Genomic DNA, 12361 nt, shown 5'->3' with positions numbered 1-12361 from the left:
TCCCGCTGTTTATGCCAACACTGGAACTGTCTATGACCTAACTTTTTACAAAAAAGGCACAGTGGTAATTGATCTTTAGGGTAATGCCTGGAGAAAGAGCCGTTTGTCACTTGTTTTTTTCTGAAAACACCTTCAAAGGTTCGCCAGCTGGAGCTTTCCTAGTAGTCAATCTTGAACTAAAACCTTGGGAGGTAGATTTCTTTTCCGGGGTCTTAGACATTTCTGTGGTTATAGCATGGGAAATTTCAAAGTGATCTGCGTGGGCAGCAGTATCTAACAAGTTAGTAGTAGGAAATGTCAAAAGATAAGTATGAACCCTCTCTGGAAAATATTTAAAAAGGTCTTCATGCAACATCAGCTGGGAAAGTGACTCGACTGAGGCGGCTCCCGCGGCCCTACGCCAATGCTCGAAAGCAGAGAGCTTTTCTCTGGCAAAGTCCACCCAAGACTGCTGAGGATATTTCTTCAGAGTTCTAAACATCTTCAAGTAACTAACAGGTAATAAATCGTAAGCTTTCAAAAGACAATCTTTTACCCGAGTATAATCAGAATATTGTTCAAAAGGTAAGTTTGCAGTTATGGTTTGAGCTTTTCCTATTAAAGATGAATGTATTAAAGCAGCCCAATATTTAGGAGGCCATTGCATCACCTTCGCCTGATTTTCGAATGCTTCAAAAAATGAATCTAAATTATCCTCAGTAAATTTAGGCATCAAAGAGGCTGCTTTACTAAGGTCAAATGAAGGGATTGTATACATATTACTCGATTCTCTTTTCTTCCTCAGTACTTCCCGTTCATAAAGCAAAGATTCACGTTCAAAATTCTCCCTTTTTAATTTTCTCTGGGCTTCTACAAAGGAGGTTTGAAGCGATAAAATACGTTCTAGACGTTCGAAATTCTCCTTAGATTGAATAGTAGTCAAAAGGGCTAAAGAGATTTGAGGTGGAACGTGTTCATCATCCAATAGGACTTCCTCTTGTTCTGTTTCAAAAACATCTGTAAAGGGTTTACCTGGAACCGTTTCTTTAGCCTGATGGAGTTCTGTTCCCCATATAGTCCTTGGAGATGGAATTGGAGTCGTTGTAGCAGCGTAGCGTTTCCGAGTATCGGGAAGGTCATGTCCGTCGTCTCCAGTAGGGGTTGTTAGCGTCGTAGTTTCGGCCTCGGGTGTCTGTAGTAAAGAATTCAAAAAGGAAGGAATATCTGCTTCTCCATTCTCAGTCTCTGGATCCTGCTCATCTGGAAAAAGGACATTCTGTATCATACATCTGACTGTCTGGGCAGTGAAATGCCTGTCGTATTTTATGCCCAAGCTTCGTGCTAATTGCCAACAAGATTGAAGCTTCAAATTCTGTAATCTCTCCTTTGTTATATCTTCAAACCTCTCTGCCATTTCTACATTCATTTTAAAGGAAATTCAGTGTTATGCTCCCGGACACAGGCCCCCACTTGTTACACTCCAAGTATTGTAACCACTATTTCCTTCTTTTTAGAGCATAACAACTTTGGTCAGAGAGGTTAGGGTAATAATAGTGATCCTCCGGAATGCCTAATTTTAATTAAGTATATTCATAATACAACAAAAGCCAGAAATAATATACGAATTATCGTATATAAGTTAAGAATGCATGTTTGTTCTATATTATCCAAAATATATATAAGGCTTTCATAACAGACGATTAGGAGGAGATCCTAGATATAACATATATATAAATGGAGATTACTTTAATGTATAAAGTCTTGTTTCCCAATTGGAAGCAGTCAGAATAAAACAGAATATGTCCAGGCCGGATAATAAACCTTGGCCAGTTACCAGAGACGAGCAGGAGTGTTCTCGTTGGCTGCTACTTCTTCACTGCTCGTCCCTCAACCTTGAGCATACAGGTCAAGTGGGTCACGTGACGTGACTCACCAACACTCAGTAGAGTAGTTGAACATAAAGGGGGGGGGGGGAAAGGGGGGGTATAACCATCGAACATCACGGCTAACCATACACCGGCACACCGGGCGGCAGGCAGGTTACTATACCTCCAATTAAACTTATCATGGCCATGTTACATAAATTATAATAATTGTTAATAAGAATTAGCCTTAATAATACAAGGACGTTCATTTCCAATTTAGCTATTAAAGGAAATAACTGCAATGTAATATTAAAGAAAGGTTAATTTAACCATAGGGGCATGACAGATTGAATGTCTAGCACCATTATAAGAAAATATCAAGACGGTCAGATTTTTAGATATCAATAAGGATTTTTAATAATACAAAATTTTATGAAATACAATGGCAAACAGATGATGTTAACAGTGCAGAATAAGTCACTGTGACATGACCTGGCACTTTACTTCTGCTTCCCCTCAGAGAATTTTTCCCCTACTATCTGTTGCTAGTTTTGCAATATTGCATAGCAAGACTGAAAAATCTTGAGCTAAAGATTTCCATCCCCATGTGGCTTTTTCTGCATAAATTTTTATGAAGTTATTCAGGGAAACCAGTGAGCTGGACTTGAGTCCTGGAGGTGGAAAGGGCAGTGTCTGCACTCTGGAGGGGTGGAGATGTTGCAGTCAGAGTATACTCTGTAATGTCAGCACTTCTGGAAAGATGACAGTTGAGTGAATGTTGGTGAATGTGCTTTCTTTGAATCATTGGTGACCCAGGAATAATAGAATGTTTCTGTTTTACAATGTCAACAATATTACAACATGAACACCTTTATGTAAGTAAATTAACCAGTTTTAATAAAGAATTATTTACTCTTTCACAGTCTCGCTCTGTCGGTCTTTCTTGATAGATTAATGAAGTATAACAAAGCTTTGGTTAATGTAATTTTTCTAACTTTGGTGCAGCAAAATGTTTGTTTACAGATTTCACCTGTTTCTAGTGTGGTTGGTTTCACCGCTACACTTAGCCCAGGACATTAAGGTTCAACAAGTGTGCTCAACAATAAGTGAGTTTTGCCTTGGAGTACAGGACCTGCCAAGAGCATGTACTACAACAAATTCAGAAGAACGCAAACCACCGTGAGAGAAATAAGACTCACGGGAAGATGATCATAGAGGTATGCATTGACAAATGTTTGTTTAAATTTGAAAAAGTACACATTGTACTTTTTCATACACCAGAGAGAAATAAGATATGACTTCAGTACCAGCCTTGGTATGGGGGTGTTGTGATCTCACATCAGTGACAAATTTCTCCCATTCTATATGGGACACTTGTCCTCACCTTATTATACCCAGTGGGCACATTATTATAGGGGCTCACGAAATCATAGTGACACAATTGCAAACAAACCATACCACAGGTGGGGCTTGAACCCGCAGTCAGAGATTCATAAAACTCCAGACAGATGCGTTATCCACTGGGCCAGCTGGCACCATTCATCAACTTCATTTTTCCACTTTATGCATGTTTTACAAGTTTTGGGAAGAGGTAAGCTACTGAACTCAGGTGAGGGAGTAGGTCTCCCACTCTGCTGGGGCTTTGGTATGGGCTCCATCTGACCTGATTTAGAATATTTTGTTCCTGTTTCTATATGCAAAGGAAAGTCCTGTTTCCTTTCCTGTCATTGCCCAACTTTGGGTATTATTTCTTCTCTGTACATTAGGAAGCAGAGCTTGATAAGTGAAAGCTGTGAGTGGCCCTTGTAACCCTCAACAAGAAGAAAAAAACATAAGACTCATGGAAAGACAATCACAGATTGATGCACATTTAAAGCTTAAGATTTAATAGTCATCAGGAGGGTTGAAGGTGTTTTTGATTACTAGTTCTCAAATTTATTTCTCCACAATCCATTCACATTTTCTTTGCATTGTAAATGATGGAGGTAATTACCTAGCAACTCAGGAAATTGTGGTAGATATATAGAATATCAAACCAAACAATCACTGAATCTCCATCAGTTTTACATTGGGTCACAACCCTGGGTTTGGTAGCCCCTGATGTAGACACATTGTAGTGAAATATAGTCGACCTCAATTAACCCTTAAACGGTCCAAACGTATATATACGTTCTTACGCGTAGTGCCCCAAACGTATATATACGTTTTATTTTTCCTGCCTTCAAATTTGGCACAATTGGCCTGAGATGCCTTGTCAGCATAGAATGGGTCCTAACACTCAGTGTGCGTGGTATTAAAAAAATCTGGGATCACTTAGTACCTTGTGGTAGCGCCAGTTAAACTGAGTGCCAGCTAGAGCAAACAGTGCAGCAAACACCAAAGATTCACTGATGTAGTGTCATATTAACACTCCTCTTTTAAGAGGAAAGTGATGTTAACCCCAAGTTTAGGGTCTGTCTATCTCTGTCTGTCTATCTCTGTCTCTGTCTACCTCTGTCTCTGTCTACCTCTGTCTGTCTATCTGTGTCTGTCTTTGTCTATCTGTCTCTGTATCTCTTTCAATCTGTCTCTCTTTCTATCTGTCTGTCTATCTCTGTCTCACAGGTACACATAAATACAAGTATACATAGTGTAAATTACCTAGGATAACCCAAAAAATCCAGTCAAAGTGCTATACTCTGCTTGAGGATGTGAGTAAATGTGATGACGCAGTTTTGTGGCTCTCTCTGAGACAGAGAGCTAGACAGATAGATGGAGCTTGACAGAGACAAATAGACAGAAAGACATTTTTGTGTACCAGCCAAAACAAAGTGAAGGCAGTGCTCATCAAATATCACCTCTAATCTTTTCTTATCAGCTGCACCCTCCCCCACTTCTTATCAGTTTTTTTTTTTTTTAGTTTTTTTTTTATTATCACACTGGCCGATTCCCACCAAGGCAGGGTGGCCCGAAAAAGAAAAACTTTCACCATCATTCACTCCATCACTGTCTTGCCAGAAGGGTGCTTTACACTACAGTTTTTAAACTGCAACATTAACACCTCTCCTTCAGAGTGCAGGCACTGTACTTCCCATCTCCAGGACTCAAGTCCGGCCTGCCGGTTTCCCTAAACCCCTTCATAAATGTTACTTTGCTCACACTGCAACAGCACATCAAGTATTAAAAACCATTTGTCTCCATTCACTCCTATCAAACACGCTCACGCATGCCTGCTGGAAGTCCAAGCCCCTCGCACACAAAACCTCCTTTACCCCCTCCCTCCAACCTTTCATAGGCCGACCCCTACCCCGCCTTCCTTCCACTACAGACTGATACACCCTTGAAGTCATTCTGTTTCGCTCCATTCTCTCTACATGTCCGAACCACCTCAACAACCCTTCCTCAGCCCTCTGGACAACAGTTTTGGTAATCCTGCACCTCCTCCTAACTTCCAAACTACGAATTCTCTGCATTACATTCACACCACACATTGCCCTCAGACATGACATCTCCACTGCCTCCAGCCTTCTCCTCGCTGCAACATTCATCACCCATGCTTCACACCCATATAAGAGTGTTGGTAAAACTATACTCTCATACATTCCCCTCTTTGCCTCCAAGGACAAAGTTCTTTGTCTCCACAGACTCCTAAGTGCACCACTCACCCTTTTCCCCTCATCAATTCTATGATTCACCTCATCTTTCATAGACCCATCTGCTGACACGTCCACTCCCAAATATCTGAATACATTCACCTCCTCCATACTCTCTCCCTCCAATCTGATATCCAATCTTTCATCACCTAATCTTTTTGTTATCCTCATAACCTTACTCTTTCCTGTATTCACTTTTAATTTTCTTCTTTTGCATACCCTACCAAATTCATCTAGCAACCTCTGCAACTTCTCTTCAGAATCTCCCAAGAGCACAGTGTCATCAGCACAGAGCAACTGTGACAACTCCCACTTTATGTCTGATTCTTTATCTTTTAACTCCACGCCTCTTGCCAAGACCCTCGCATTTACTTCTCTTACAACCCCATCTATAAATATATTAAACAACCACGGTGACATCACACATCCTTGTATAAGGCCTACTTTTACTGGGAAATAATTTCCCTCTTTCCTACATACTCTAACTTGAGCCTCACTATCCTCGTAAAAACTCTTCACTGCTTTCAGTAACCTACCTCCTACACCATACACCTGCAACATCTGCCACATTGTCCCCCTATCCACCCTGTCATACACCTTTTCCAAATCCATAAATGCCACAAAGACCTCTTTAGCCTTATCTAAATACTGTTCACTTATATGTTTCACTGTAAACACCTGGTCCACACACCCCCTACCTTTCCTAAAGCCTCCTTGTTCATCTGCTATCCTATTCTCCATCTTATTCTTAATTCTTTCAATAATAACTCTACCATACACTTTACCAGGTATACTCAACAGACTTGTCCCCCTATAATTTTTGCACTCTCTTTTGTCCCCTTTGCCTTTATACAAAGGAACTATGCCTGCTCTCTGCCAATCCCTACGTACCTTACCCTCTTCCATACATTTATTAAATAATAGCACCAATCAGTTTTTATCTCATCTTATCATGTGGACTTTGTTTTTCATGCTTCAAGGCAACTTAGTATTACCTATTATTATTATTATGTCCTCCTCCTCCTCCTCCTCCCTCCCTCCCTCCCTCCCTCCCTCCCTCCTCCTCCTCCTTCTCCTCCCTCCTCCTCCTTCCTCCTCCTCCTCCTCCTCCTCCTCCTCCTCCTCCTCCTCCCTCCCTCCCTCCTCCTCCTCCCTCCTCCTCCTTCCTCCTCCTCCTCCTCCTCCTTCCTCCTCCTCCTCCTTCCTCCTCCTCCTCCTTCCTCCTCTTCCTCCTCCTCCTCCTCCCTCCTCCCTCCCTCCCTCCCTCTCCTCCTCCTCCTCCTTCCTCCTCCTCCTCCTCCTCCTCCTCCTCCTCCTCCTTCGTCCTCCTCCTCCTCCTCCTTCCTCCTCCTCCTCCTTCTTCCTCCTCCTCCTCCTCCTCCTCCTCCTTCCTCCTCCTCCTCCTCCTCCTTCCTCCTCCTCCTCCTCCTCCTCCTCCTTCTCCTCCTCCTCCTCCTCCTCCTCCTCCTCCTACTCCTTCCTCCTCCTCCTCCTTCCTCCTCCTCCTTCCTCCTCCTCCTCCTCCTCCTCCTCCTCCTTCCTCCTCCTCCTCCTCCTCCTCCTCATCCTCCTCCTCCTCCTCTTCCTCCCCCTCCTCCTCCTCCTCCTCTCACCTTCCTCCTCCTCCTCCTCCTCCTCCTCTCACCTTCCTCCTCCTCCTCCTCCTCCTCCTCCTCTCACCTTCCTCCTCCTCCTCCTCCTCCTCTCACCTTCCTCCTCCTCCTCCTCCTCCTACCTTCCTCCTCCTCCCTCCTCCTCCTCTCACCTTCCTCCTCCTCCTCCTCCTCCTCCTCCTCCTCCTCCTCCTCCTTCCTCCTCCTCCTCCTCCTCCTCCTCCTTCCTCCTCCTCCTCCTCCTCCTCCTCCTCCTCCCTCCTCCTCCTCCTTCTCTCCTTCCTCCTCCTCCTCCTCCTCCTCCTCCTCCTCCTCCTCCTCCTCCTCCTCCTCCTCCTCCTCCTCCTCCTCCTTCTCCTCCTCCTCCTCCTCCTCCTCCTCCTCCCCCTCCTCCTCCTTCTTCCTCCTCTTCCTCCTCCCTCCTCTTCCTCCCTCCTCCTCCTCCTCCTTCCTCCTCTTCCTCCTCCCTCCTCCTCCTTCCTCCTCCTCCTCCTTCCTCCTCCTCCTCCTTCCTCCTCCTTCCTCCTCCTCCTCCCTCCTCCTCCTTCCTCCTCCTCCTCCTTCCTCCTCCTCCTCCTCCTCCTTCCTCCTCCTTCCTCCTCTTCCTCCTCCTTCCTCCTCCTCCTCCTTCCTCCTCCTCCTCCTTCCTCCTCCTCCTCCTCCTTCCTCCTCCTCCTCCTTCCTCCTCCTCCTTCCTCCTCTTCCTCCTCCCTCCTCCTCCTCCCTCCTCCCCCCTCCTCCTCCTCCTCCTTCCTCCTCCTTCCTCCTCCTCCTCCTCCTCCACCTCCTCCTCCTCCTCATTGTTATTATATACTTCCACATATACAAAACATTGCTGGGACATATAAATACTTTGTATATATTCCAAGACAATATTAAATGACCAAGGCAGGTGTAAATGTCCACCTGTCAGTGTGTTTGTGACAATTTGAGTACAATTTCAGTACCTAATACTAGTGTCAGAACAAAGATTGGTTATAAAATGACAAGAACTACTACAAATTATAATTATCAGAACATAAAAATTATATAAAATAATATGAAAAATAAAAAAAAGGTATATTGGCAACACTTCTGCAAGTGGCAGGACTCGATGTTGCTGTCACCTGAGCATCCAGTGCCAACTTCTTGCCTTCATATCTCGGTAAATACTGACCCTAAATTATCTTTTTATTCTAAAATACTTAAAAAAAATATGTTCTTTTTTTTCTATAAAAAAAAAACTTTTTTTTTTTTTTTTTTTTTTTTTTTTTTTTTAAAAATATTTGGGGCGCTGCGCGAGTGAACATATATATATACGTTTGGACCGTTTAAGAGTTAATAGCCTTAGAGAGGGACAAGACCAAAGGTTCATGAATCATGAAGCTGCAAATCATAGAAATTTTACATGTTTTTCTTTATCAACATACTGGTCATATGAGCATGCCATTGGTAAGACAGTGTAGTCAGTGATGACGAAATTGTTTCTTATTTTTCGGGTTATCTGAACTTGGTGGAAAACAGCTGATGTGTTAAAAAACAAATTACTGGTCATCTCCCACTGAGGCAGGGTGACTCGAAAAAAAAATCTACGTTTTTCTTCTTTTTACATTTAGTAATTTATACAAGAGAAAGAGTTACTAGCCCCTTGCTTCCTTTTTGGCCATATCTAAGTAAATATTTATCCAGTCAACTTAAAGGAGGGGTTTGGGATATTGGCTGTTTGGAGTGACATCTAAACTGTCATATGTGGGCACCTCAGCAAAGACAGTGATATGTGTGAATGATGGTGAAAGTGTTTTCTTCTTTGGGTCACCTTGCCTCGGTGGGAGACGACTGACGTGTTAAAACAAAACCTGTAAAAACTGGGGTGTCATCGCATCTCTTGATAATATGCTTTCTTATTGATAACTGCACTTAGAGTAATTATTAGATATGTAGTCTTTAAGCATTAATTTAATGTTTTATATATATACTATTGTGAAGGGACTGTTAAAATATAGTAAGGCATCAGTGTTTACTCCAAAATCCTCTTCAGAACAATGCTTCCACACTTCCCAAGATCTTTTTTAAGTGACAATTCAAGCATTTTACCAATATCCAGGATTTCCTCAAATAGCTCCTACAGTGTTAAGTAGTTTATCTTCAAGTTCTTCTTAATCATATTATTTTTTATTGGCTTCTTTCCTATGAATTTGGTTCCTTAGGCTATTCCTTCTTTGTCAACCTCTTGCAGTATTTCATTTGTATCTTCAAACTCCTCATATCTTGGTTCTTGCCAGATCCACAGTTTCCTCAACCTAACTAACTCCTTCCTTACTTAAAGGAAAAAAGAGATAAATTATTCACCACTGAAGGTCATAATTAACCCTACCCTTCATTTACACAAGAACATCTGCAATGTTAAATTTATGCAAGTACTTTGGCACAACAGTCTTGGAACCACCATCCATTACTGATGAGTTTTTACATAACCAGGCACATGTATTTGTGCTGAAATGTCTTTCTAACTTATCCATTATCAAAAGTGAGTGAGGAGAACCTTGAATGCAAGATTATCTTTCTGGCCAAGTATATCTTGACTGCAGGAATAAAATAATGCCTTAATCAACAAACAGGGTTTGTCTTGATGTTTTACAGCACTGTAAATTACCATTGCCTTGCAACTGAACTGTTGCATTTGTTCAGAGAAACAAGGTAATATTTACTTCCTTTGTAACAAGCTGCGCTTTTTACTTGCTTGTTAATGTAGGTTCTTGATGACATGCACCTTCAAGGTTGTCCTATATTGTCACCATTAAATACTCAGTTTAGACTGGAACCATTCTCAGAAATAATTTGTTTAGAGTATGCAGGGAAATTTTGCTGCTGTACTCTTGACTCCACATTTTGTGTTATGAAGTTGATTGTCCTTTCCTAATGTTTTCAAATAGTCACACAAACATGCTGTTGTAAACACTCTCCTTAAGCAATGTTTTGCAGTATTGTACATGAGGGTTTTGTGTCTTACTTTCTGAGCATTGAGTAGGGACACTTTCCTTGTTTTCTTCTTAGTCTTTACACTTGTTAACATTTCCTTGTGTTCTGTCTAATTGTATGTATGGTGAATTATTTTTATTTATTTTTTATTAACACACTGGCTGATTCCCACCAAGGTAGGGCATCCCAAAAAAGAAAAACTTTCATCATCATTCACTCCATCACTGTCTTGCCAGAGGGGTGCTATACACTACAGTTATAAAACTGCAACATTAACACCCCTCCTTCAGATTGCAGACACTGTACTTCCCATCCCAAGAACTCAAGTCCACCCTGCCAGTTTACCTGAATCCCTTCATAAATTTTACCTTGCTCACACTCCAACAGCACATCAAGTATTAAAAACCATTTGTCTCCATTCACTCCTATCAAATATGCTCATGCATACTTTCTGGAAGTCCAAGCCCCTAGCACACAAAACCTCCTTTACCCCCTCCCTCCAACCTTTCCTAGGCCGACCCCTACCCCACCTTCCCTCCACTACAGATTTATACACACTCAAAGTCATTCTGTTTTGTTCCATTCTCCTTACATGTCTGAACCACCTCAACAACCCCTTCTCAGCCCTCTGGATAATAGTTTTGGTAATCCCACCCCTCCTCCTAATTTCCAAACTACGAATTCTCTGCATTATATTCACACTACACATTGCCCTCAGACATAACATCTCCACTGCCTCCAGCCTTCTCCTCATTGCAACATTCACCACCCATGCTTCACACCCATATAAGAGTGTTGTTATAACTATACTCTCATACATTCCTCTATTTGCTTAGACAAAGTTTTTTGTCTCCACAGACTCCTAAGTGCACCACTCACCCTTTTCCCCTCATCAATTCTATGATTCACCTCATCCTTCATAAACCCATCTGCTGACACATCCAGTCCTAAATATCTGAATACATTCACCTCCCCCATACTCTCTCCCTCCAATCTGATATCCAATCTTTTTGTTATCCTCATCACCTTACTCTTTCCTATATTCACTTTTAATTTTCTTCTTTTACATACCCTACCAAATTCATCCAGACAAAACATACAAGCATTATGCATCACATATGCATATTTAAAGTTTCCATCTTCAGTACCCTTGGAGCTGATTATTACATTCTGCTTGATGCCTCTAGCATCACTAATATTCCTCTTGGGTGCCATGTTGAATGTCCAGAATAGAGATGATGTGAGAAAAAAGATCGAAAATACTTTGATGACACTGAGAAAGGAACAAGACAAACCCAACTTGTGTTGAAGGGAAGGAAATCAACTATGCAAACTTAAGTGATTTTTACATATAATTTGAGTATTCTGTGCCATAAAGTTTTTCAAATGGTAATCAAGAAAAGAATTCATTTAATCAGTTGTATTTACACAGAATCCATACTACAAGTTTGAGTCCATATTATCTCATTTTTTAATCTATTTCAGTGCTAACTCTGTAGCTGACATCTTGATCAAGATAAAATCTTACCTTAAATTTGGAAACTACACCTCTTGTTTGAGCTCTAATAATCTTGCCTGTAAATTCTAACTCATGTTACATTCAATTTTAAGCCTAGAGGTCTCCCTCACTAGTGTAGAGTTTAATTCAGAATAGGCTCATTGGATTTGCCACACTCAAATTGCTTTCTTTTATATGAATATAAACCCACAGACTGCTTTTTGAAGAGGTATCCCTCAGATGGTACCTCACTACCACAATGATGCACACTGAACACCAAACCGATGGTCACGATGCACACTGTACCATCCGATGGTACCTCACCACCACAATGATGCACACTGAACACCAACCGTCCGATGGTACCTCACCACCACAATGATACACACTGAACACCAACCGTCCGATGGTACCTCACCACCACAATGATACACACTGAACACCAACCGTCCGATGGTACCTCACCATCACAGTGATGCACACTGAACACCAGCTGTCCGATGGTACCTCACCACCACAATGATGCACACTGAACACCAACCGTCCAATGGTACCTCACCACCACAATGATGCACACTGAACACCAACCATCCGATGGTACCTCACCACCACAATGATGCACACTGAACACCAACTGTCCGATGGTACCTCACCACCACAATGATGCACACTGAACACCAGCTGTCTGATGGTACCTCACTACCACAATGATGCACACTGAACACCAACCATCCAATGGTATCCCTCACCACCACAATGATGCACACTGAACACCAACCATCCAATGGGGCACATGAGTTAAAACTGCACAGCAAC

At 42.1% G+C, this 12361-nt stretch overlaps 1 long non-coding RNA gene across 4 annotated transcripts in view; it reads left to right on the top strand.

Annotated features, from left to right (window-relative positions):
- Positions 1–12361, top strand: part of LOC138854153 (uncharacterized) — a 139053-nt gene that overhangs the window by 113627 nt on the left and 13065 nt on the right. For 2 of the 4 annotated variants that reach the window (XR_011393378.1, XR_011393380.1), the window contains exon 3: positions 2885–3061. This is a non-coding gene — a long non-coding RNA (uncharacterized lncRNA). Of the gene's footprint in view, positions 1–2867; positions 3062–11532; positions 11756–12361 lie in introns of those variants that run through there. The other 2 variants (XR_011393381.1, XR_011393379.1) reach the window with 2 other exon arrangements.

The sequence above is a fragment of the Cherax quadricarinatus genome, chromosome 50 (assembly GCF_038502225.1).
Source record: "Cherax quadricarinatus isolate ZL_2023a chromosome 50, ASM3850222v1, whole genome shotgun sequence".
Classification (NCBI taxonomy): domain Eukaryota; kingdom Metazoa; phylum Arthropoda; class Malacostraca; order Decapoda; family Parastacidae; genus Cherax; species Cherax quadricarinatus.
This window is presented reverse-complemented; position numbering and strand designations above follow the sequence as displayed.